The sequence below is a fragment of the Polyodon spathula genome, chromosome 15 (genome assembly GCF_017654505.1).
Source record: "Polyodon spathula isolate WHYD16114869_AA chromosome 15, ASM1765450v1, whole genome shotgun sequence".
Lineage (NCBI taxonomy): Eukaryota > Metazoa > Chordata > Actinopteri > Acipenseriformes > Polyodontidae > Polyodon > Polyodon spathula.
In genome coordinates, this window is record NC_054548.1 from 34,951,639 (window position 1) to 34,978,643 (window position 27,005).

Here is a 27,005-nt window from a genome sequence, read left to right on the forward strand (position 1 = left end):
ATAGATAGATAGATAGATAGATAGATAGATATACACACACACACACACACACACACACAACACAATAATTTGCTTATTTAGACCTTTTTACTTGTTTTCAGCTCTTAAACAGTTGCAGGGTTCAAGTTATTTATCAGATGTTATAGCTAACTTGAAATATGCAACTGTTCAAGAGCTGAAAACAAGTAAAAAGGTCTAAAATAAAAATGACCTAGTTGTTGCTCATTATTTAATTAGCTGAAAAAAGTAAAAATGTCTAATTAAGCAAATTATCAGTTAAATTTCAGGTATAGTTAAGTAATTGAGAGCTGGGTTGAAACGAAAACCAGCAGCCACAGGGGGTCCCCAGGACCGAGTTTGAGAAGCCCTGCTGTATAGGAACTACTTAATAATTTATGATGTATTAATTACTTTGAGTAGAATCAGTTATTTTATCCAAAATATGGTATTGGGACAATAAAGGCCCTCTATTGGTAGAATGACCCTCCCACTGCATTGACAGTTTATTTTTTTAAAGATTCGGACCACTGCAAAATGGTTTGGGGTTTCTGCTTCCACTGTGGCTTTAGGATAGATATTGTACTGTAATAATAACTCATCCACCTGCTCAAATGTCAACATTACTGTAGCTACTCATTTTATGTTTATAAAAAACTACACTCCTCTTCCGCTCCCATTTTAACAAGGGATTTAACTGTGAATGGTTGTCCATAACATTTGGAATGTTGGTGTATCTATAATGTAAGTACTGCCTCCTAGATATGAATAATTTTACATACAAATTGGCCAACAATATTTGCCACATTTTGCTGATTTCTGAATGTCAGATTGAATACTGCAATAGCAGACCCCAGAATTTCAACAAGGAGCTGACGCGCATTGGCTGTTTTACAATGAGTGGCGTGCGGTCTTTCCAGTAAGATTCGGTCTCTAGGGGCCTAGGTTTCCGCCCTTCGTAGCGTTTCCAGAAACAACATGGCAGCTTCTATGAGCCTGATTTTGCAGTAAGCCAGCGGCAGTGGCAGGATCCTATTTCTACAGTGTACTTATTGTCGCGGCTTAGTAAGAGATGAGTGCAGTTTTAGGTAAGTTACATCTCAAGCAGTATGGCTTTTTTTTTTTTTTTATATGAAAAAGAATAGTTTATTGTGTTATATTATACCCCTTGATAAATAAAGAATATCTCCCGGGTCCTAGTGGCAGCCGGATTGATTGGCAGCGTTTTAAGAAGAATGTACATGTGTTTGCAGATGTTTTAAAACGATTCCACATATCCATTGACTTTTTTATTTTAATCTCGCATGGGTATACCATTGGAGGTTGTGATGGTGAGATTGAATTTAACGAAGTGAACCCATTGAGTCATTGTTTTTGAATAAACACAAAATGGCAAAAGCAGTGGAGAGGGCTACAGCAAAGAGTCGTTATTCTTGGTATGCATATTGATGTTTTTATTTATTTATTTTTATAAAGGTGTGATGTTAGCTTATTAAAGTGTAGCGATTTTGGTTATTTGGATATTTATAAAAAATATTCAAGATTCTTAAAGTTCTGGTGTTAAAAAGCGCTTATGTTTTGCTTTGCTGTCTGTTCCAGTATATTTTGGGGTTTCCTATTCATAAAGCTCGCTGCTGTCTCTGATCTGCAAGTCCGTCTGAGGTTTGTTCCTTAGCTGTTTTGTTGTCTTTTTAACTTACACTTTGACAAAGCATTACAAAACTAAACAAATTGTTACCGTGTATCTAATATGTTTTCAAAGTGAATTATATTCACAGTAGCTACAAATTTAAATATGATTTTAGTGGAATGCAGTTGTGAGCTTGTGTTGGAATTCGTAATAAAGAAGGAAACAAATAGGATAGTATTAGTCAAGTAATACAGTTAGTTTTACGGCGGTGATAGTTTTAAGCGATGCACTGAAAAGGGTTTTCTCTTTTGAGTTTCCTTTGGAAATATAACGCAGGCACTCAAGTAAACACTTGCCAAAACAAGCTACAAACATTTTCAAGAAAGTTGCATGTGGGCTATCTTCTTTTCTTATGGAGGTAGGGACTCGGCATGCAGCAGTGTAGGAACGTGCTACTGTACAGCCCTATTTACTATTACTTTTTTAATATGCATCACATACAGTAGCTTTCCGAGCCTTTCTAGTGCCTATGGCATTTGAAAATACTACAGTAATAAAGGAGATGTATGAATTATAATAAACCATGTCATTTGTTTATTGCTTGTCTAGCTGGCTCCAAGACAAGTTTATAAAAAAATACATATTTTGTACTTTATAGGTCTTAGAACCTTTGGCAGACACTTTTAATTTGTTGTTGTCCCAATGTTTTTATTACTTTTTATTTAGTTAAGCCTGTATGCAAGTGGGGGTTGGGGAGCAATCCCAGGAAGTTGGGGCTGCAGAGGAAGTTAAGGCAGGGGAAGTAGGAGATAAAGGAAGAAAATGCATTGATTTGACAGCATAGGACAGGGCGGGGGTCTGTGGGGGAAGGACGGTGTAGAGGATGTATTCCTTTTGTTCCCTTGTGTTTTGTAATTGCAGAAAGTGGAAGTAATAGCAATTGGTTAAATAAGTAAGTTTTAAAACATTAGGACCCAGAGTGAAGAGCTGAAGTCCTTGAATGCGAGAATCCTTTTTTTATGTGAGAATGATATGGCCTAGGCATTCTATTGTTTAATGTATCTTTTTATATTCAGCCAGATGGGTTAATCTGTCATATTTGTACTTTAAAACTGTTAGGATGAAACACTTTATTTTTTGCTGATATTTGCATCTTCTCATCCAGACATGCAGCATCCTCTATATTCCACTCCAGACAGATCGTTTACTGCATGTTGTCATTTTATTCAAGTTCCTTGAACAGAGTTTGAGTTGCTTCTAATGTATTATTTATTCATTTAATCGGGAGTCCTATTTGAATATCCTTTTTTCCCCCAACAGAAGTAGTTGCAGTTTGCGCAGAATCAAAATATGACAACAATGTTTATATATAATGATATATATATATATATATATATATATATATATATATATATATATATATATATATATATATACATATACACACACACACACACACACACACACACACACACACACACACACACACCTCCTATCACATGACATCGGATGCAAAAACCACGTTTTTAGGTAAAGATTTCTGAGATTACATATATAAAAAAAAAAAAAAAAAAAAAAGGTCTAAACATATTTTATTCAGCGTTAGCCCACAACAGAGATGACAACTGCTGATGTGCCACCTTGTATTGAAAACCGTCTGTGGGACAGCAGGGAGTTCTGAAAAGTGTCAGAGGTGTTGTGGTCAGCAGCAGAGCATGAACGACATCATTTTCACTCAACATACAATTGAGGTAGAACTTTTAAACATTGCTATGTAATGCAGCTTTACTTAAATGGGCAAACCCCTGTCATTCTCTAAAGGTTATGGGTTTGTTTAAGTTGACAAAAAAAAAACAAAAAAAAACACAGAGGACAAAGAGAAACACCATGTGCTCGGAGGACATGAAATGGTTTCTGCAGGAGTCACACTGACACCTTACTGTGTCGCATTTGCTTTGCTTGTGTTTTTTTTTTTTTAACACCCCTCCCACCCTCCCACAGTGTGCCTGTGTTTTAGATTGGCTACTAAAATATTGACCTCTACTTTACACCTCTAGGGAAGTACTGTGCAAATCATTTACATTTTTTTTTTTTATTGTTAGCAAAGCCTGAAAAAGCCAACCTATAATGTGAATGGTATGAATACCTGCAGTTCTTCAGTCATATCAAGTTGCACCATACCTTTTGCAGAAATGTGGTCATGAATGCTTGATTTATAACAAAAGGATTATGATGCATGCTTATAAAAAAAATACAGAAAAGTGTGAATTGGGAACAAAACAGAGAAATTGATTTAATATGCATAACATGTACAGTTGATATATTAATTGCAATAACCACCTAAAAAGAAAATGATCCTGCTTGTACCATACAGATGATGGTACTGATTTTAGTTTGTGTTTTTGTTTTTTTCTTAATGTGATGACTAAATATATTTACTTTCTCCTGTATCATTTTTTGGTTTCTAAGCAACAAGAGTTCATTTAGAAGTTTTCAGCAGGGGATCATTCTGGGCCAAGAGCAGAAGAGATACAGCTGTAGAATGTGATGATTACACTTACGTAAGACCTATCTCATGCACTATATCCTTCATTTGGAGGCTATCAAAGTCGAGCAGCCTTTACAGACTTGGGGGTAATAGGAGCAGATTTGCAAACAGAATGCCGCCGTCCCCCGTCCCCCCCAACCCCAGCATGATAGTTCTGTGCTGCTTGAAGATTGAACTGAATAGTGATGGCAATGAGCCAAAGAGATTGAACTGAATAGTGATGGCTATGAGCCGAAGAAGACGTAAGAAGGCATCGAGAGATGATGTACTCTTCATAAATAAATTAATGCTAATAAATATCTGTATAAATATATATGCTGATACAGTTTGTTGAAGTTGCTCAGAACAACGAATTCACTATTTTCCATAATCTGTACAGTATTATAATTTACAGAGAACTGAAGCTAGAGGACCTGTTTTACTTGTACATTTCTTAGCTATTCCCTGGGGCCTGGGCTAAGTACTCTGAACTAAACAGTTGAATATTTACCTAGTCAGAGAGCTATTAAAATGAAGTACCCCACCGATATACAGTTAGAAAAGATTGGGAAGCAATGCAAGTTGATGGCTTTGTCTTTAGGGGGCTGGGTTTTGAAATATAAAGAGCATCCATTTAAAACAGCCTTGTATTGTGCATGATGAACCATTTTCTTTGTTGAAATAGGTCTGTAGGCTACCAATGCCCTGCTGTCCCTGTGTATTCAGGAAGCCATGTCTTAATGTGATATTCACTAGTGCCAGCAGTGAAAGTAGTGGTAACAATAAACACAGGCAGGAATCTCTAGTACTGGTTAGGCTGCTGAGGGGAGTAGATTGCTATGGACAATGCCAAATGCAACTGATTAAAAACCTAAGCCTATTTTTTTTTGTTTTCTAATCAACACCTAGAATTAAAATTTGCCTAATGTGTCATGTGAACTGTATGGCTCATAATAACGTAACACATCTATTTTAAATAGTTTGAAGCGTTGTGAAGAGTATTGGAGCTGCCAATATGAAAGCGAGCGGCTGAATCTTTAGATATTTTTTATTATCTTTGTTACTTTTACATTGATTGCTACAGTATGAATCTTATTTGGTAAAAGACTCAAACTGGGCTCAAGGCATGGTTTGTGGGGATTCTCAGGTTTGCAGTTGTCTGCTTCACAAGCATAAGCAACTGTTCAAGAACCTGATACTGTAGTAGGGCTGTTATTCTTTCCCTGTAAAAAATGGCAGTCTACACAGGTATTTCACAATTAAACAGTGTAGTAAAGCAGAAAAAAATAGTGTCACATTCAGAATTGATAATTATACAACAACTGTTTATACAACAAATATTTAAATGCTTACCTGAAAAACAGTAAATTCTAAATTGTAGAGTATTTATTTAGTTTTTTATGTCCTCACTTTAAAAACATTCTCCAGTATTTTCACCATCAGTGAATTGTCAAACAAAATAAAAACATAAAAAAAATAAGACACGTGAAATGTCCCCTTGTACTGGACAGAGCAATCTTTTAGAAATAATTCCGATCTTTGATGCAGCTGGTGTCTTTCTTTTTTGTTGTTTAAAATGTCAATTGTTCAGCTTAGAGCACTCTTAAGCAGTGTGTTCAGTCATTTACCGGAAGCAAACTAAACCGACTGCCAGGTTCCTAAATGCAGTGTACAGTTACAGGTAGTGCAATAATAAGGCAAACATTTGATGTAATTATTTAAATGATACAAAATATATATATTTGCAGAATTCTTTCAGAAATGGGGATTTTGACGGGGAACTACATATTATACGGTAATGGGTACATTTTACGGAAATCGTGATAATGTGATAACCGTGAAAGTAAATACAGCCCTACTGATGCATTAGATCTCTTTTGGTATGGAGAGCAGTGGGGTGCCTTGTTGAGTAGAATGGTTGGGTGTCCTTTTGATCTTTATAGAATTGAGCTTTTTTGAATTCTATTGCTATGCCTTTTTGTTCTTTGTTCTTTTAGACAGAGAAAACATTTAGTATTTTCTATTCTATTGTAAAAAAAAAAAAAAAAAAAAAAAGTCAAAACTTTATAAATTTGAGGGGGGGGGTGGGGTGTGCGCCAGAACATTAAGACTGCGACTGGGGCCCCCCAAATATCTTCTGGGACCTTCAGTTTGTTTAGTTGAAAGTCCTGGACCCTCAATAGGAAAATGTTTTGAAGAACCCTGTAGGTTTTGTTTTTTATTACAGTCAGTATAACTGCATGATGTAGGCCTAGTTGCTAAGAATTGTAATAGCTCTGCATAGCCATGGATCTTAATTTGAAGCTTAAAAGCAAATCGGATCCTTTTTTATGCAAGTTCTTCAAAAAGAAAGCCAAAAAAAAAGTGCCATTGATTTGAATTACTTTTAGAAATAGCATGCTTAGAATGAAACAGAATAATACTGTGTATTATAGTATAAGACATTTATTTTGCAGCAGGAGTTGTCTTGGCACATTAAATAAAATGAACACATTCTCTGTCAGTGAAAATGACGTTCACCACAAGATCAACAGAATACATATACTGTATATTAGAATCACGATTAACCAAAGCATTACCTATAATTTTATGTTTTAGTCATGATGTGCATTTCCTGACTGAGCCAACTCTTTTCACTGTAGTCAAGAACAGAATGCTGTAGCTCAATTACTGAAGGAGTCCTCCTAATATTGCATTGCTTTGGATTGGGATTCCTTTGTGTGGTATTAACATAGCAAACAATCAGCTGCAGTACTGTACAATTGGGCTACAGTCAGGCACTGTACAGTATCAGGCATCACTGTTGTGTCCTGCTATTGCTGGCAGTGCTGTGGTCTAACAGGTTTGAGCATGCTGATGCACTGGTGTTAAAATGCCGTGTTAACTTGAGAGTGAAAAAGCACTCCATTGTTTTGTACACCAAGCTAACTATTTGAATGTCAGTTATTTAAAGAGCTTATTCAAATGCAGCCCTAGATAGTAGCGTTTCCTATGTGTATGCAAATCAGGACATTGGTACTGATAAAATGTAAGGGTTACTCTAAGCTCTAATGTATCAGCATGCCTTGATGTCCTAATGACTGGTGGCACCAATATGGGGAAAATTGGATTGCTGTGGAATTTTGGGTTTATGTGAAGAACTAGGGATTTACTAGGAGAACACATTGGACAACAGATGCTTCCTGTTTGCAGTAGGTCATTAGGTACACAAAGACGTATGATTGTTAAAGGTGCTACATTTAAACCCAGGGGCTGAAAGAACAAAGAATTGTCTCCATTTACAAGCTGATGTTTGATTATGGAGCTAAAGAATTTCCTGTGAAAGTGGCTATGGGTTTGCTTAGTGTGTAGAGGTGATTGGGAAGATCCTTGCATGCGAGTGTGAGCTCTTCACGCAGGTGGAAATTGCTTTGCAGCAATTTGGAGGAACATGCTGTGACTTGCCAAGTTATTTGTTTGCCTTTAGCACTGAGGTAAAAAGGTTTATTAGAAGAAATAATTTATACCCATTTGCCTGAAGGGGAAAAAAATTAAAATAAGGTGTGTGGTGTTAATCTGTTTTCTAAGGTAAAAGGGAATGGAGGAGACATGCTGTAGTGGTCCCAGACACCTGCCCTCAAATATTTTGTGGTTCTAAAATATTAATATAGTCATTTCATAGGTGCAGTTTGAATATGTATTTAATCCATTTATTTACATTGGAAGTAAGTGGTAAAAAAAAAAAAAAAAAAAAAGTTACCGGATTAGAAAATTGAGTCATGTTTCGCTGGTTTCATGAACTTTGACTGACTTTTTTTTTTATTATTATTATTTATTTTATGAACAAGTAACTTTCACAATATCCTTCAATTTATTTAACTTTCAGAACTTGAGTACAGATGGTTGAAGCTATTTTATATTGTTATTCTGTACCCTCATAACATTTTATTAATTGTCTCTTAAATTTACCAAGTACCAGTATGAAAGGTTTCACAAATGCCTTCACTTCAATTACAGTATTGCTAAAGTCAAGTGGTAACCCATTATTAAAACCTTGCCAGACAAATCTTTGTATTTTCCAAATGGATTTTGGAATCTTTTATTAAAAAAGGTGGCCTAATGTTGCCATCTCGTCTTTAGAAATTAAGCAGTATACCTTGTTTTTGGTCACCAAATTCATATAATTGTTTGAAAATATATGATATTAAAAGCATTCATTAAGCTTTAAATGTAGTTTTTCTTGCACTAAGTATGCAGTATCTCAACCTAAGGTTGCTTCACAAAATATAGGTGAGATAACCATCAGAAGTTGTATCGTTTCCATACCGCCTGCACATTAAACATACATTTCTCTTTAGTTGTTTTTGTGTCACTAGTATAGAGGGCATTCAGCAATGTTTGCATGCTTGGTTTCTGTGGTCTAATACTATTGATGGTGTCTTAACTCCTCAATAGGAGTTAGCTGCTAGATCCTCCTCCCCATGGGGATTTTCATTCAAGTCAAGTAGGATTAATTTAACCCTTGGGACAAGTGATCAACCCACTTCAGAGTTGATTATTTGCTGTGGGCTTAACAGCCCCACCCAAATGATGTGGTTGGTCAGTTAGTATACCATTAGGTTAATGTGTGAGCTGGCAGTCTTCATAAAGTAGACTTTTCTTTGTTCAAGTTTGTTTTATTGAATTGCTATGGTGTAAGCTTATTAAGATAATGAGACAAATGGAAGTTATTTCTGCTGTTATCACTTAAGCTGGAATTAAATTACCTCCATATTGGGCAGATGAGACATCATGCCACAGGCAAGCTTCTTTTGCTGTGACGTGTCAGATGCCATTTTACATGCTTCAGTGTCTTCTACAAATGCTAGGATTTACCGTAATTAAGTTTGATTACAGTGAAATGGGGATTTGGTGGTGTTTGCCTAGATGGTAACACAGTACATATTACACTTTGATTTATTTAGATGTTACAATAGCTAGTATATTAATAGTGCTCTAGAGCACCGTTTCTCAAATGCGGCCACCAACAGCCCCCCAGCAATTTCTCTCTTAATAACACTTCACCTTATCATTGCTGCTGTGCAGCTTTCATTCAGCGCAGTTCATGCTGCTAGCATTGTGATTCCTCATACTGCTTCTCTGTCTCTTAGCTGCTATTGGCCACCAGTAACGTCAGTCATTGCATGTTGATTGGCAGAACTTTTCATTCTGATCAGATTTCATTTTGGCATATGTCACAAATCTGCGTCCATTTCACTTTGTCTGTGCTCATTGGTTAATCAACGAGAGAAGACTTTAGTAGTGCGACATGAAAACAACGGTATGGAATAATATTGTTTTCTTTGGTGCGGAAAAACTATCTGAATATTTTAACAAACATTGGACAAGTGTCCACCATAAAATCCGGGAATTTTTCGGAGTTTATTTTACTTATACTAAAATCGGAATAAAATCGGTAAAGAATTGTTTTAAATTAAACATTGGTAAAAATTGTGTGTGTGTGTGTGGGGGGGGTTTGGGGATAAAATCTCAGTTTACATACTTTACAGGTGGAATATGATGCATACTGGCAGTTCTGGTTTCTGATTAAGTTTAATGTCCCTGGGATGTATAATGAGCAGAATCTGCAAGTCAAAGCCACATTTTCCCAAATTATCTGGTACTCAGCGAATGTTTGGGCAATTGCTGTGCTGGAAATAGAAGGTATGAACAGGACATCAGCACAAAACAAGCCAGGTTTGTTCAGCAGTTGCCACAATGATGAGTCTTTGATTGGCCAACATAATCAGTTGATAATGTGTTTGTGAAGTGACAGAGAACCAGGTTTGAACATTATTTGATCCTCTGATTTCTAAACGCCTGCTGTATCCTAGGATACAGTGTAGGTCTGCTTTATTATAATATCGGATTCAAAATAAAACAACATTTGAATCAAAATATTGTTTATTTCCTAGAAAATAGTACTGGGAAAATATTGAATAATAGACCAAAATCGGGTATAAATCGGTAAAAACCGACGTCCAGTTAAAAAATTCCTGTAATTTTTCAGTAAAATTCAGAATAAACCGCGAATGCGGAACATTATATAGTGCACATGCATTTAGTTCCTTCAGATCTGTAGACTTGTGCAAACTTTTTCAGTACTGGAAACATTATTATTATTAATAATAATATCAATAATAATACTACATCTCTGTTTGAATTCAGTTATTAATGTTAAATGCGCATCATGCTGCGGGATTCTTTGCGACATATATTGGTCATATTCCACTGTTGTTGTTGTTAAAATGGCTGTTATGTTCAGTTTTAAAACTAATGCAGTAGTACAGCACTGGTATTATGTTATGGACTGTCACAATATCTACCGTAAATTGAGAAAGCTGGGTTTTGACGGCAGTCACAGAAGAGACATGTGCGTCTGTTTGGTTGTTACAATAAAGTGCCGTTCCTGATCACTAAATTTTGTCTTGTGAATACATAACAATGGCATCCAAGCAAAGTGTGTGGAATTTCTTTACCAAGGAGGAGAGAACGGAATTTGCAAACTCCAAGGAAATATTTCAAAGGAGGAAGCACACATACTTAATGTGCTCCACATTCATGTTATTTCTGTTTTGTTTATTTTTAAATAAAGGCTATTTTTTATCTTTGTGGTAAGAAACTAGAGGCCCGATCTTCAAAAGGTTTGTGCACCGCACAGCGGGGTATGTGCGTCGCAAATGGCCGTTGTGCTGAAATTGTGTCAAGTTGTCATATCTGAAACTTCCTTTTACGGGTCACAATCCATTCTGTGCTGTGCAGAAATAAAATGTATGCATTGCGCAATATGGGGGGAGTGGCCGACAATATGTGTGATCATGTTATATTCGAAGGTATGCACCAAGCACAAAACCACATTTGTGATGCGCAGAATAAGGATTGTAAAAGGCCTGTGTTAACTCCGCGCACACTACCATTCCAGCACTGACTACAAACAGGCAACAATGGGAAACGTGGGTAGCATGCAGCATGTCCATCTACATTTGGATGTGAATGATGCAAGGCACACCCAGCAACAGCAACCCAGACCCATAGGCTAAGATATGCTGAAAGGGTGTACTGGCCTTGGCACACGTATGAGGAGCTCAGCAATGAGCAAGTCGTGTCCAGGTGTCGTCTCGACCGAGACATGCTGACTCATCTATGTCATGTGCTGCATGATGACCTGGCCAGAATAAACCTGCGCAGTCATGCCTTGTCTGAGCAATTGGTAGTGTCTGTCTCGATGTGTATCCTGGCTACCGGGACCTTTCATAAGGTAGCAGGTGATACAGTGGGGATCACTCAGTCAGCCGTGTCCCGTCACCTCGACAGGTTCATAACCGCGTTTCTGCGACGTGCTGAGGAACATATTAAATTCCCCAGTACCAGAGCAAACAGTGAGGATAATGCAGGGTTTTATGAGTTTACCCACCTGCAGCGCGTAGTAGGTGCAATTGACTGCACCCATATTGCTATCCGGGCACCTGTTTCAGTTGTCCTGTTCTATCAGGATTCCAGTTGTATTCGGAATAGTGGGAAATTTGAATAGCTATTCCATGCCTTGTAAACACGGTATTCTAAATGAATCTGACCGTATTTTGAATACCAGTATTCCGAAAACGTGATACAGAATACCCACTTACTATTAGGATACTATCGGAATACTAGCCCTTCTAAAAACCTTTTTTTTCTAGACACACGAGTCGTCGTTTTATAATCTATAATATATAAGACGACGGCTTGTGTGCCCAACAAAGCGTTTGCAAAAAACTGTGCACAAATATATTAGTACTTGTATGACCCCAAACTGGTTACCAACTATGCAATATCTTCCTGTTTTTTAGTAGATCAACAGTCAATACCAGGATATATATATATATATATATATATATATATATATATATATATATATATATATATATATATATATATATATATATATTAGTACCAGTCAAAAGTTTTTGAGTACACTTGCTGGAAACTAGGTTTTTTTCATAATTGACAATGTTTTACGTCATATACGTTTCTGTAAATACTTGAAAATGAAAACACGTTACAATATCCAAAACATAATGTAAGGAGTATCAAGGCAATGTTCAGGAAAATTGAAAATTGTCTGTAAATCTTGACTTCCTCAAAGTAGCCACCCTTTGCCTTAATAACAGCCTCACAAACACAAGGCATTCGGTTAACAAGTTTCACCCGACATGTCTTCACAGCTCTTCTTCAGCAGAGATGTAGGGCACTTGTGGGTAGCTTTGCTTTGATTCTTCTGTCCAGTTTGTCCCATACAAGTTCTATGGGATTGAGGTCTGGCGACTGAGCAAGCCAGGTCATTAGATTGAGTTGTCCTTCACTTTCCTTCTTTGCCAGATAGTTCTTGCAACTTTGAGGTGTGTTTCGGGTCATTATCTTGCTGAAGAATGAAGGACTGCCCAACTAGCTGTAATCCTGATGGAATGGCATGCCTCCGAAGTATGCTATGATAGCCATGCTGGTTGAGCTTGCCATGGACTTGGTAAAGATCACCAACTCTGTCACCAGCAAAGCAATCCCAAACCATGACACTGTCTCCTCCATGCTTGACAGTTGGAACCACACATGCAGAACTCATGCGCTCACCCTCTCTGTGTCTTACTCGGCGGTTGGACCTAAATATTTCAAATTCTGACTCGTGACACAGTTTCTGTGTTTTTTGGCCCAGGCAAGTCTCTTCCTCTTATTCTGCACTCTTAACAATGGTTTCTTTGCAGCAATTCTTCCAGTTAGGCCAGCTTCACGCAATCTCCTCTTAACAGTTGATGTTGAAACATCTGTACTTCTAGTAGCATTTAGCTGAGCTTGTATTTCAGGGGCAGTTAATCGCCGGTTTTGCAGACTTGTGACTCGAATGAACTTGTCACCCTTGGCCTGCCCGACCTTGTTCGGTCCTCATGAGTGCCAGTTTCTTCAAATTGTTTGATGGTCTTGGCCACAGTAGTTACAGACATTTTTAAAGTTCTTGTGATTTGTCTTAAAAATTGACCTTAATTTCTTAAAGTAATTACAGAATTTTTTCTTTGCTTAACTGAGAGTATTTTGCCATTTTCTGCTCCCATACATTTGGGAATGACAAACTCGTGCCTATGCTACCTGTATTTATAGTAATCATGGACCCTCACCTGTTAACAATAATTGGTGACAAAAGGTTAATTAGGTAACATGCTAGTTAACTCGAGGGAACATCTAACAAAGACACTTTTATACTTAGGCCAGTGTTCTAACACCGTGTTACAGACATTTCAGACTTTTAACTGTCTTGGGCATCAGAATGAAATCCCCTTGCTTTGGGTGACCATTTCATTGAAATTGACAAGATTTACATTTTCGTTTAAAAATTACATTTCTGAATGCAATTCACTTATGATTATCAGCTTATATAAGTACACGTATCATATAATGAAATATTAAGTGTTTATAGGCAAGTTTATAGAAAAAGCGTAGATAATCATGAAGAACCTGGTTTCAAGCAGGTGTACTCAAACTTTTGACTGGTACTGTGTGTGTGTGTGTGTGTGTGTGTATATATATATATATATATATATATATATATATATATATATATATATATATATATATATATATGTATATATATATATATATATATATATATATATATATATATATATATATATATATATGTGTGTGTATATATATATATATTTATTTATTTATTTATTTATATTTATATCCTTTATTTAACTAGGTAGTCACTTTGAGATTAAAACCTATTTTATGAGTGAGACCTAGCCAAGCAGGTAGCAGCAAGTCAATCAGACAACAAGAACAAATACACAATAAAATACATTTAAGACACAGGCAAATCACATTCAGAACAATAATCAAAATACACAAAAGTAGTCAACCATTTAAAACAGTTACAACTCTCATTCATGAAATCATGCAGTTTACTCTTAAATTGCAATAAAGATATCTGCGTCTGCAGCTTTAGTTTGGACTGGAACTCATTCCAGGACCATGGGACATAATAAGCAAAGGATCCTTTACCAGCCTCAATACGCCCATTTGGGATTTGAAAATGCAAAAAAGAATGAGATCTGAGGCTATGGTTGCTATAGGAAGATATACGGTATTCATTTAAGTAAGAGGGTAATTTACATTGAATAGCCTTATATGCCAGAATATACCAGTGCTTCAACCTGCCTAAAGCCAAAGAAGTCCAGCCTACCAAATCGTATAATTTACAATGATGATAATTAAATCTTGTATTTGTAATGTACCTCAACGCTGCATGATATAGCGAGTCCAGTTTACCTAAAGTTGATTGTGATGCAAGCCTATATACTGCATCACCACAGTCAATTTGCAGCAAAAGCATACAAGCAACAAGCCTTTGTTTCCATAATAACATAACATGTTCACAACATAGTGACGTTTATAGCGTATTCCCATGCCCAACAGACGAGTGTGGAAACATGCACTAACCCTGTCCAGCACACTGCCTTCCTTCTGTACCTTTAATACGGTCCTATTAGCATATGGTAATGCATCAGTAATTAGAAACATATGATGCAAATGTATTCTAGGTCGACATTCAGTATGCACAGAGCGCAATCAAATTTGAATTGGGCGAAAGCCCTAATTCCTCTGAATGTACCAGTATCTGCGCGATAATTGCGATGCGTAAGTTCCAATTGCGATGCACTGTTGAACGTACAATAGTACAGAACTCCAACCACCTACCCTTCCCCCCCACTGGATGGGCAGATCAGTTATGTGTTTTATCACTGAGTATTGTATTGATATGATGAACAGCGGTAGTGTGTTTACATATACAGTTATATATGTTCTTCACTGCTCCACAGGCATATCCATCCAACGTGTGCCATCAAAGTATAGAAATGAAGATTGAGAGAAGGATGAAGAGGGGAGGGGGTCGTGCCATCTGTAAATTTAATTGTATAAATACATCATACACCCATCTTGTGGCCCATTGCTTTATTTGGCTATTCCATAGGTTGCTGTGTATTACGGGTGAGGGGTGGGCAGCTGCACTTTGGCGAGCCAATCACCGTCAGGGCACTCTTGCTGTGAAAGGCATGCTTATATTTTCCTAAAGCCAGACCGGTGATACGATCAGCCAATCAAAGACCTGTACTTTCTCTGCAGCAGTCCATTTATAAGTTAGCTGATGCGGGACAAACAGTTCTGTTAACTGTAATTTCTGGCCGTTTATGCAGCTGTCCAGTCTGCTGAATGTCGATGTTGCTAATTGTACAGAGACTGTTCAATTATTTAGAAATCATAGTAGGCTACAATTAACATTTTAGGGGCGTATTTAGAATTAATTATTATTATTACAAAAAAATAAATAAAAAAAAGTCATAACGAAAAAATTCCATTCCGGCGACACTTATACAAAACCTTACAAACTGGGCTTAATCATGATGTTCAAATGGGTGAGTAGAATGAATAGCATAACGCATTTCTGTGTATTGTGTATATAAAAATGCTTGATTGATGTTCAATCAGCTGGCCTTTAAAGAAACCTATATAGTATTTCCTTGTGATACAAGCATTCAATAAAACAGTGGCGTATTCAGTTCTTTAATTTGAAAGCTCGGCACCTAGCTATGGAGCCACTTGTGTATTGTGTCTTTGAATGGTCCATATGTATGTGTGCGCGATATATTGTGTGGTCTCATCTGCTGTCATATCGGTACATACTGTGGCAACACCAATGATAGCAGCTTGTTGGGGTAATGCCATTACTAATGTGTGCAGTTGCTATATTGGTAGTGAATCCGCAGACAGTTTTGCGAGGCACAAACAAGATTTGCGAATTGCTCAAAAAATTGCTATATTCCAATGTCTCGCAACTGCTTTGTGCCATTTTGGAATATCTCTCATTTTGTGCCAAAGCACTATTTTTTTGCGAGGCATAAATTTAACGAGGGGATTGCGCGAAGATCGAAGATTGGGCCCTATATCTGTGCAATAACTGTAGATAAGGCATTCCATATTGGAAGCCACAGAAGTTATTCTGAGAAGAATAGTCGCCACAGTTATTGTTATTATTATTGAGGTGTACTTGCCGCTCGGGCCCAGGCGTGGCGCCGCTCCTGACCTGCACAGTACTTATTTGTTTGAGTGTGTTTGTCACTGTTCATTTGTTTTGGCCATCTTGCCTTTTGTTTCGTGTTTTTAGTTTTTAATAAATATTTCATTTATAATTAAGTACTCGCATCAGTGCTTCAACCCGCAGTACTGTTCTCTTCCTGATCTGTGACATCACCACCAAGCCATCCTGCGACTCTGCCTTTGACCCAACATAAGTAAACATGGCTTTTGTTATCCAACTAATTAAGCAATAATGAAAACAGACAAATAGTTATGTTACACAACTTAATACAATTCTATTATTATTATTATTATTATTATTATTATTATTATTATTATTTATTATACACACTGTCTCCCAAAAACCATCCATCAGCTGTATCTTCCACAATTCACCCAAATGAAACCGCAGTTTACTCCCAGGATATCGAATGACAGCATCTACACTCATTTTATCATCTCAGATGGCTTGAATATTAATGGAATGAAAACCTTTCCTGCATTATGTACAGGTGCTCATTCACAGTCAAGGGACAACATTGGTATTTGAGATCCATCTTGATCTAATAACTAATCTGTGTGACTTATCTCCTCTTTTGGCAATCGATACTTAGATATTAATTCTGAGCCTCCACGCTTCTGCCGTAACGACAGCCAGATAGTTTTATAAGCGGCATGGTATGACCTCAAACAGGATCTACGATGAAAAGTTCTACTTGCGGTTGCTGTCTGGCTGTCGCAAGTTTCAGTGGAAATCTGCATTACTGCAGCCCTGCGAAAGTTTTATGAAACCCAAATTGTAATCTGCGATGTTCCTGCAACTGCACAAATTGCTTTTATGAAATGGGCCTGTGCAAAGGATAGCTTGTGGGTGACGCCAGACCAGGAAATACACAGATTATTCAATGGCCAAGTGAGACCGATAGGAGCCAAGAGATGCAAAAAAAAATGGGGCGGATCTGAGCAATACACATGGCCCCTGTACCACAGAGATAACAGGGACATAAACAAATAAGATAGCTGCGTCAAAGTATTTATTTATAGATTTCATTTATGTAGCGCCTTTAATACCAAAGTATCACTTTATAAAAAATACAACCAAATACATAAAAATAAGAGCCCAGTCATTTTCAGCCTATAAAATATACAAATAATACTAATAAAATAATCATTAAAAGCTTGCAATTACGTTGCATTAAAACCACTACGATAAAAATGCCATTTTATAAAAATGTGTTAAGTTTACACTCGACCGTTTGTCGGACCAGGTCCGAGATTACAATTTTCCCTTTCCAGTCCGATGTTGGACCCTGTTCGACATCATCAAAAAGATGTCAAGCACAGGTCTCTAGTTGTTTTTTCTCCTGAAAAAAACTGAGAAAACCTTTCAATGGCCGAGTGAGACCGATGGGAGCCGAGGGAAGCCGAACAAAAAAATTTAAAAGAAAAACAGCGGATCACGAGAGTGATCAAGAGAGGATTTATCAGTATGCATGACTATGAAGAGGTATGTGAAAAATACAGCGAACAAGTGGTGGGGTTTGGCTGGAGATGCAGTGTCCTTTTGATATGCAGTGCCTTTTAAACCTATTTTACTGGGGGGGGGGGGGATTTTTTTTTTTTAACAATGCATGTGAAAATAAATTGGACCTGACAAGTGCTGAATAAAGGGTTAAAGGGTTAAATACCCACAGACCCAGCTTCCCTAAGAAGTGGAGGTAGAACATTCCATAGTTTAGGGGCTCAAAAAAAAAAAATAAAGCCCTCCCTCCCTTGTTGATTTTATTGACCCTGGGAACAACGAGCAGCCCCGCTTCCTGTGATCTAAGAGTGTGATTTGGGAGATACGTAGTCAGTAGCTCCTGCAAATAGCTAGGTGCTGCTCCATTATGGGCTTTATAGGTCAATAATAAGATTTTAAAATCAATTCTATATTGAACAGGGAGCCAGTGGAAGGAGGCTAAAACAGGGGTGATATGCTAATTTTTTTTTTAGTTTTAGTCAAAATTCTAGCAGCAGTATTCTGAACAAGCTGTAGGTGGGACACCACACGTTTTGGGATGCCAGAGAGGAGAGCAATTCTTAAAGAAACAAAGGCATGTGTTAGTTTCTTGGTGTCAGATAAGGAGATACTAGGTCTCAGTTTCTCAAGTGATAGAAGGATACTTTAGTAGCTTCCCTAATATAAATGATAAATCAGGATCAAAGATAACCCCCAGATTTTTTATTTCAGTTTTAGGATTTGATAAAAGACTGTCAGGGTCAAACTCACGTAATCCTAAATTTTTTATTTGGTTATGGGAGCCTACAAACATTATAAAACCTCTGTTTTATCTGAATTCAACATTAGGAAGTTAAGAGACCTCCAGCACTTGATATCAGTAAGGCAAGCAGCAAGTAACACCATGACAGATGTATCGCCAGGTTTTAAATACAAGCTGGGTGTCATCCACATAGCAGTGGAAGTTCACACCATGTTTCCTAACAATATCACCCAATGGTAACATGTATAATGAAAATAGCAATGGACCCAGAATAGAACCTTGTGGAACACAGCAATCAACTTTAGTCAATTTATACCTATCAGTAGGTAAGATTGAAACCAAGATAAGAAAAGGCCAGACAGTCCCACCAAGTATTTGAGCCGATTTAATAAGATGGAGTGGTCTACAGTGTCAAAAGCAGCACTTGGATCAAGAAGAATTAGAACTGATGGAACTCCCGAGTCAAAGCTTATCAGTAGGTAGTTTATGACTTTCACAAGGGCTATCTCTGTACTATGTGCAGCACGAAATCCAGACTGAAATTTCTCAGATACATCATTTAAAGTTTTAAAAAAAAAAAAAAACCTTTGTACTTGAACTGCAACAACCCTGTCTAAGAATGGAAGATTGGAGATGGGCCTGTAGTTATTAATGCGTTTAGGTTTTTTAATTTTATAGGAATGGGCTCAAGAGAACATACAGTAGTTCTCATTCGCTGAATCAGAGCTGTCAGCTCTTGAAAGGTAATCAAAGAAAAGACCTCCATAGTAGCCTTAGAGGCACTAATAGTTAATACTGTGCAATGAGCCTCCTTAGTAGAATATGTTTGTGGAATCTGATTTCTGATGTGTAGTATTTGTAGTATTTTATTTTTAAAGTACAGCTAGGAATAGAACCAGTGTCAAGGGAAAGAATTAATTATCAATTCTGGCAAAAAGAAATCTAGGATTATTTTTATTAGTTTCACTTAAGTTAGAGCAATACATTGATCTGGCCAGTGCCAGTGTCTTCCTATATTTAACCAGGTGGTCCTTCCATATAGTGTAGTGAACATGCAGTTTCATTACTCGCCATCTCTGTTCTAATTTCCGACCCTCATATTTCAATTTGCGAGTAGCATCATTTAACCACGGTTAGCTTTTTTTTTTTAAAAACACCCTCTGAGTTTTGATTGTGTGTGGGAGTAAGTGAATAATTTAAAAAAACCGGCACAGGGGCCAAAATAAACAGACAAAACAGACACTGAACAAGAAATGTAAAACCAGCACGGGCAGTAATTACTTTCAATATTATTTTTGTATCTCTCGTTCTGCCTCTGAACACACTAACCCCAGTGAGTGGTTTGTGCCTCTATGTATAGCTGTGCCGGGACTCAATTGCTAATCATTCAGTCTGGCCCCGGAACCGTCTGCACATGAACTAATTGTGACTTCCCCATGCCCACATACAAACATTGTAAATCACAAGTGCTACATAACTGCATCTTTAGAACTACATGACATAATCTGAAACTTTGTACAGAAGTACAGTAAGTCAGCTTTAGAATAAAGCTATGTTAATGTACCTATATTTTTATTGTAGAATTTATCGCTCTAGACTACTGTGTTTTTGTTACTGAAGACACCTTTTAATGAAAATACAGTACATTACATGCATTGGAACTGATCCATGATTTGAAAATATTTTACCTGGTGTATTTTCAAACTGTGTGAGAGACTTCATTTAAATTGTCCATAGTTCAGTATACTGTTTTATTGTATTCTGTCTGCAGTCTGTTTTGGCTCATTTGACAACAGACCGGCTTCTGTTTCTCAGTCTGAATAAACCTTGTATAATTTTTTTGAAGACAAAGGGTCTTTTTGTGCATTGTCCCCCACAATAATTCTACTGTAGAGTGTTAGGACCCTTTTTGTATTTTGTTCTATGAAAACAAACAACATTGGAGAGTAAAGCAAGCCATTTTACTGTACAGTTTGCTTAGTGTTATTTCATTTTGTTATACTGCCCTGGATGTTTTAAATCAGACAGACACTCTTTTGTATAAAGTGAATACACGAGATGAGATATTCAAAATTGGAGGATAAATTGTTAGTGCTGGGACAAATATTTGAATACTTGACTGTTTAAAAGGAGGGTCAGATGTAATTTATACTTGTAATACTGTAACATAATACCCTAATATTAAACCTGCCCCTTAAGACAACCTGCGTTATGTTTCTGTATTTACTGACATAACTGAAATATAAAAGTGGCGTTGTTTACATGCACAAGTCATGACAGTTTTCCTCATGACCTGTTTGCTGTACTTTTCAGGAAATGTGTTGCTGTGCAGTTCTGATTTAGGAAAAAAAATCGTCCGTGCCAATGCAGATTAATCGATTCATAGTCGTTTAGGGAGGGGATATTTAAATGTCTGTGTCTGCCTAGTAATTAGGAAAAGAACGACTGAATATCGTGAGGAGAGCATCAAGCATTGCCATGAAGATAAAAACATTTAACAAGAGAAATTAATTCACGTATTGTAGCGCACATTCTGAATTACGCCACGCATTAGCTACTTGTTTGTCTGGTTACCTTTCCAACACACACAATTATATAAAATATAATTTCTACAAGTTTTACTGCTTAAAATGTATGTTTATGTGTGTTTTGTGGAACATCTAAAAGCTACATTTTTACAGTACATGTTTATAACTTATAACAACAATATATATATATATATATATATATATATATATATATATATATATATATATATATATATATATATATAGTATAGGAAGGAGAAGGGGAGATTTTCAAACTAGCCACAGAAACATTTTGATCAGAAAACTGCAAAGCTGCAGCAGCTCAAGCTTGATTCTGTACTGCGAGTGGCACACACGCATGATAAATCATATGCTACTTTGTTTTTTGTTTTTACAGTTTTGTTTGTGCATATGCCTATTTACACACTAGTTTCTTTTGAAATGTTTTTTTTTTTTATTATAGCTTTTCATTTTTTTAAGTAGTGCTTTATATGTTGTAAGTTAGAAAATCAACAATTTTATGTTTAATTGTTCATTTAATACGGTGTTTCGGCTGTGCAGATGTTTGACATGACGTGCTTGAATAAAACTTTTGAGTTGTATTCGATAGTTTGTCTTTCATTTTAATACTAATGATCTTTAAAATGTACCGTTATAATGACTGCCGTCGGCAGGTATGAGTATAACCTTCCTAGCTTTAAATCCTGAAAACAAGTCTGCTTTCCTAATTGTAATCTCATTTTAAATCTTGTAAGCGGAGTCTCCGATAGAAATGTAGGAATTTGCTGCCATCAGTAGTTGGGGTGGGTTTAAAGTATTCAGATAGACTCAATGACAGATACAAGTCAGGAAGAAGGGACATTGCCCAGCTGCACTGGGAAAGGTAGTTTGTTTTTGTGTGTTTGTAGCATTTTTGAAGTTGACGTGAAGGTGAAGTTAACGTGAACCATTTCCAGTGTTTTCCCGTGTTTATTGGCTACACACCGATTGCATTTTTTTTTGTGTGTGTGTCTGGGTTGTTTTATCTTTTTTTTATCGGTTAAAACAGAAAATCAAAAACCCTAATTTATATTACAATTATCACAATGTATTTAACTTTTTAAACCATATTCTTGAAAATATGAACTAGGGCTTGCTTTAGTTTTTTTAGTGATCTGTGTCCCCTTAGTTAAGAGCCAGCGCAACCGATCTCCACCTTGATTTTTAGATCCTATAGTCCAGCAGAATTTGGCACTTCGGCCCGGGGCTTTCCAGGAACTATCGTCGTGGCCCGAAGAGTTATTTTCAGATTTTAAAGGAAATTGATCATTTACATTTTTTACAAGTCAATTTCATTTCTGTTAGTGTTTGACTATAAACGAAATATAAAAATGCTGAATACCTGTGTGGCCTGAACTTAAATCCTTAACTGCCAGTGTGGTGGTGAAGTTTTTCTTTTTTTTTTTTTATTTATTTATTTATTTTAAGGTGACCCAGATGCGCATCGATCTTCAGAGGTGATTGCACGGTCATGTGATCTTGTTCAGCCAATCACAGTGTTTAATGTGTCCAAGCCATTTTATTTGAGATTGTATGGCATATATAAGTTGCTTCACCCTACTCTGAATCCCGCCACACTTCTCATTACGCTACAGATAGTGTTTTTGCAGTACTTTAGTGACACTTAATGGAAATAGTAGGTACCACTGAAGAAAAATGCACAACTTTTTGTTTTTTTTGCTATGCTTTGGAAATTCTGCATGTAGGGGCTGTGTTTTTTTTTTTTTTTTTTTTTTTTTGCTGGCGGGACTACAGTATGTAAAATTGACAACAAATAAATACTGTTGGCACAGTGTAGGTGAATTGATTATTGAGAAGTACAGTAACCAACAGGTAGCATATATTGAAGCAATTCATATTGCTCGACACCCGGGACAACGAGGTTTGTGTGATGAACAACAGGTTTTGCCTTTATAATTCACCCGTCAGACACATGGTTTTTATTCATTTATTTTTCCTATGTTTGTTCTGTTGCTAGAAAGACACTCTGGATGTATTTTATAGAGAGCCACACAAGTTTCTGAAAACTGAATTGTAGAAGTGTTTACGTCCCACCCCTATCACTTCTGATTAGCTCGCTGTGGAAGAAGTTGATCTTCTATTGGGTACAAAGAAACCCAGAAATGGCTGCCTGAGAGATTCTGGCAACGCACAGGCAAATTTTTAAATTTAAGATATTACTGTTATTTGCGTTTTTTGTAAATTAGCAATTAAGTGGTACTACTTTGTTCATACGTTAACCTGATATTTAAATGCAGCAATCTAGTAAAGGTAGAAAAGAACAAAAAAAAAAAAAACACAGTAGTTGCTAAGGTATTAGCGGATTAGAAAGTTGACAGGAGTTAGTTATAATAAGCAGTCTATAATGTGTGTACTTATTCGGATGTATTACAAAAAAAAACTTGCTTTATTGTTTAGAAGCACTAACCTAGTTTGCTGTTTTACCATATTTACATTTTCGATTTAATTGCTTTATTAAAAACAAGCAATATTAATTATTTATTGGACATGCACAATCCATTGATTTTGTGAAACTGTTAAAACATGAAGATTGACAAATATAGTATGTTTACAATGATAGAAATGGAATGCTTATATATACAGTGGTTTGCAGAAGTTTTCACCCCCTGCAAAGTTTTCACATTTTGTTGGCACCTGAGCGTACTCCGTGACACTTTCAAATTAGACTTTACATGTAGACTCTACACAAACTACTCCACCTATTGACAAAGTTAAAACATGCATATAGAATATAAATAAGAATAATTTACAGAGAGAAACAGATTAATCTCAGTTACATAAGTATTCAACCCCTTTGCTATTGCAGCCCTAAATCAGCTCAGGTGCAAATGATTTGTTTGAAAGATAACAATTATTGAAATGGCTTCAGCCTGTGTGTACTCAAAGTGGTTTAACTTGTAGATAATTTCCCCCAGGTAGATAAAGACTTTCAAGCTGCAACTTGCATAGTGATCCAACAAAGCAACCTGAAGACCAAGGAGCTTTCAAAACAAGTCAGGGATAAAATGGTAGAGAGGCACAGAGCAGGAGAAGGGTAAAAGAAAATTTCAAAGGTGCTGATTATCCCTCTCAGCAAAGTGAAGTCTGTCATTAAGAAGTGGAAGATGCATCATACCACCCAGACACTACCCAGATCAGGTCACCCTCCCAAACCGAGCAGCCGGGCAAGCAGGAAACTGGTTCGGCATGTCACTCCTGAAGCCAACAATGACCTTGAGAGATCTGCAAAGTTCTGTGTCTGAGATGGGAATCAGTGTTCACACATCAACAATAAGCCAGTCCCTACACAAAGCTGGCCTGTATGGACGGGTGTCAAGAAAGAAGCTATTGCTCAGAAAGCTTAATCTTAGAGCACTATAGAATTTGCGAAAAAGCATGTAGATATTATTGCAGATATGTGAAAGGTTTTGTGGTCAGACGAGACAAAAATTGAACTTTTCGAACTTTCCAAGCGTTATGTCTGGAGCAAGCCCAACACTGTACATCACCAGTCAACGCCATCCCAATCATGGTGGTGGCAGCATCATATTATGGGGATGCTTCTCTTCAGCAGGGACTGGGAAGCTTGTCAGGATAGAGGGGAGAATGGATGGTGTAAAGTATAGGTGAATCCTTGAGGAAAAACTGTTTTGAATCAGCCAGGACTGAAAACTAAGGAGGAAATTCACATTTCAGCAGGACGATGACCCGAAGCACAAAGCCAAAGCCACACTGGAGTGGTTCAACAAGAAGAGAATTAATGTGCTTGATGGCCCAGTGTGGCAAAATGGTTAATAGTGTACAAGTGCAGGTGATTAAGGAACAGACAGACAATTGTAATCCAGTTGAAAGGTTTGTTTTTATTAGTTGTTTTTGCCCAGTGCCAGATGGTGAAACAGACAGGAAATAATAATGATGGTAAGTAATACAGTGTCGTGTATTACTTGCATATATAATCTCCCAAGCTGGTCCTGAAATAACAGTTCCGTTCTTGTGTCCCCACATTAAACATAAAACACATACACAAGTCTGGTTAGTGCATGAATTGGTGATTGTGGTGCAATACAGTTTTATGGTTGTATAAGTGAAGTGCTGTTCTGAGTTTGTGCTGGCCTCTGGCGACAGCTCTGGAACGAGTTAGCCGTCTAGTGAATACACTCAACAATAGACAGTACAAGTAAACACTTGCAATTTATTTCACCAACAGTACAGGTCCTTCCAGGTCAATGACACAACCAAAACAAAGGAACAGATAACGTTGCTTCAACCCCTATTTATACTGTCACACATGACCCCTTGGTAAACGATTGCAGCTGCCACATCATCTGCTATCCGGGTCAATGAGTTAGTGTCCCGAAGCTCCGTCTTTTTCTACATGAGACTTCCTTTTAACCCTCGGAACAAAGTGTCAGGTCAAGTAGTCAAGAGTATTCTGTTCCCGTTACTTAGTGCCCTCACAAGTCGGGATAGAGTTTTACCACCAAGAATCATTGTCTTTCTGTCACATCCAAGTCCTGACTTGAATCCAATTGAAAATTTTGATCCCCAACAAACTTATCAGAACTGGAACAATTTTCTTGTGACTAAGGTTACGTACACACACAGGCTAAATGCGGTTGTGAGTACCTTTTGCTCTTAATACGGTTTGTATATACACACAGTTCGGTTACAAAGGGCAGTGACAACCACACTAGTTAATCCTTTTCAGAGCAAGTATCGAGAGCGGTTATTAATTCAGTTTGGTTAGTTAATGCGCACTAACTGTGTGTGTGTGTTACAACCGCCCTAATACAGCCACAGTTGGTGCTCCGTGGATTTCTGCCTAACTAATGATGTCATTGTTTATCAGACATTTCCGTGTGAAACATGGTTAAAAAATAAAAAATATATAAATACCATAGAGAATGAGAGATTTGTTGACATAATGTCCTTGATCAAGGTAAAACTTGACTATAGTTCCAGCAGCAATTGTTTCTTTCATACATGTAAAAATTCTGACCAGTAAGTGTGCTGCGGTTGGTGATCGTGAACTTGCTATACGGTGTGAAGGATTTTTATATGAGCTTGAAGAAGGTGCAGAGGTGTTTGTGTGAAGGATTTTTATATGAGGTAGAAGTTGGTGCAGAGGTGTTTGTGTGATTGATTTGAGGTGTTTGTGTGATGGATTTGAAGTAGAAGAAGGTGTAGAGGTATTTTTGTGATGGATTTGAGGTAGAGTGTGGTGCAGAGGTATTTACAAGTAACCCAGAATAAGAAGTGCATTTAAGCAGAGGTGGTACTTAAAGTACTACTACAAAATGCTATGACATACAGTGTTAATATGAAGTACTAAAATATACTGTTGTACTACTATGATATAAAGTACTACAGTATACTATAGTACTACTATGATGTACTATAGTATACTATAAAGTAATATAGTATTACTATATGATGTATTATATTAGTACTATAGTATACTGTAGTACTTTTTGGAATGGGAACAAAGGAGTATCTACCACAGAAAGTAAACAAAAACAAACAATATGGTAGAAAATGTGTTTAGATAAAAACAAGTATATATTAAAAGCAATTATGAAATACCAGTGCAGGCATTTGAAACCAGACATATCATATACCATGTTAAATAACCCATTCAGATGGACGCTAAAGTGCAATAGAATTTTAACATGACATGTTATTTTCGACTTAGTGTGACGATGAATGCATTTCTGTTGGTTATTGATGAAAACACAGTTTTAGGGTTTACTTCATTGTTTATACAATGCAATACCACCCACTACGTATACCCACTACATACTACATACCATGTGACAACGTCAACTTCCGCTATGAGACAGCAGCTGCAGTAATACCCTATTGCCCTTACTAGACCACTGTAGTTTTACTGTCAGTCATTT

At 36.9% G+C, this 27,005-nt stretch overlaps 1 protein-coding gene across 1 annotated transcript in view; it reads left to right on the forward strand.

The window, feature by feature from the left end:
• The first annotated feature begins 984 nt into the window (after positions 1–984).
• The window catches only part of LOC121327843 (T-lymphoma invasion and metastasis-inducing protein 1-like), a 108,874-nt gene continuing 82,853 nt past the window's right edge, over positions 985–27,005 (forward strand). The window contains exon 1 of the mRNA XM_041272099.1: positions 985–1,085. The gene's annotated coding sequence lies outside the window, so the exon portion shown is untranslated. The remainder of the gene's footprint in view (positions 1,086–27,005) is intronic.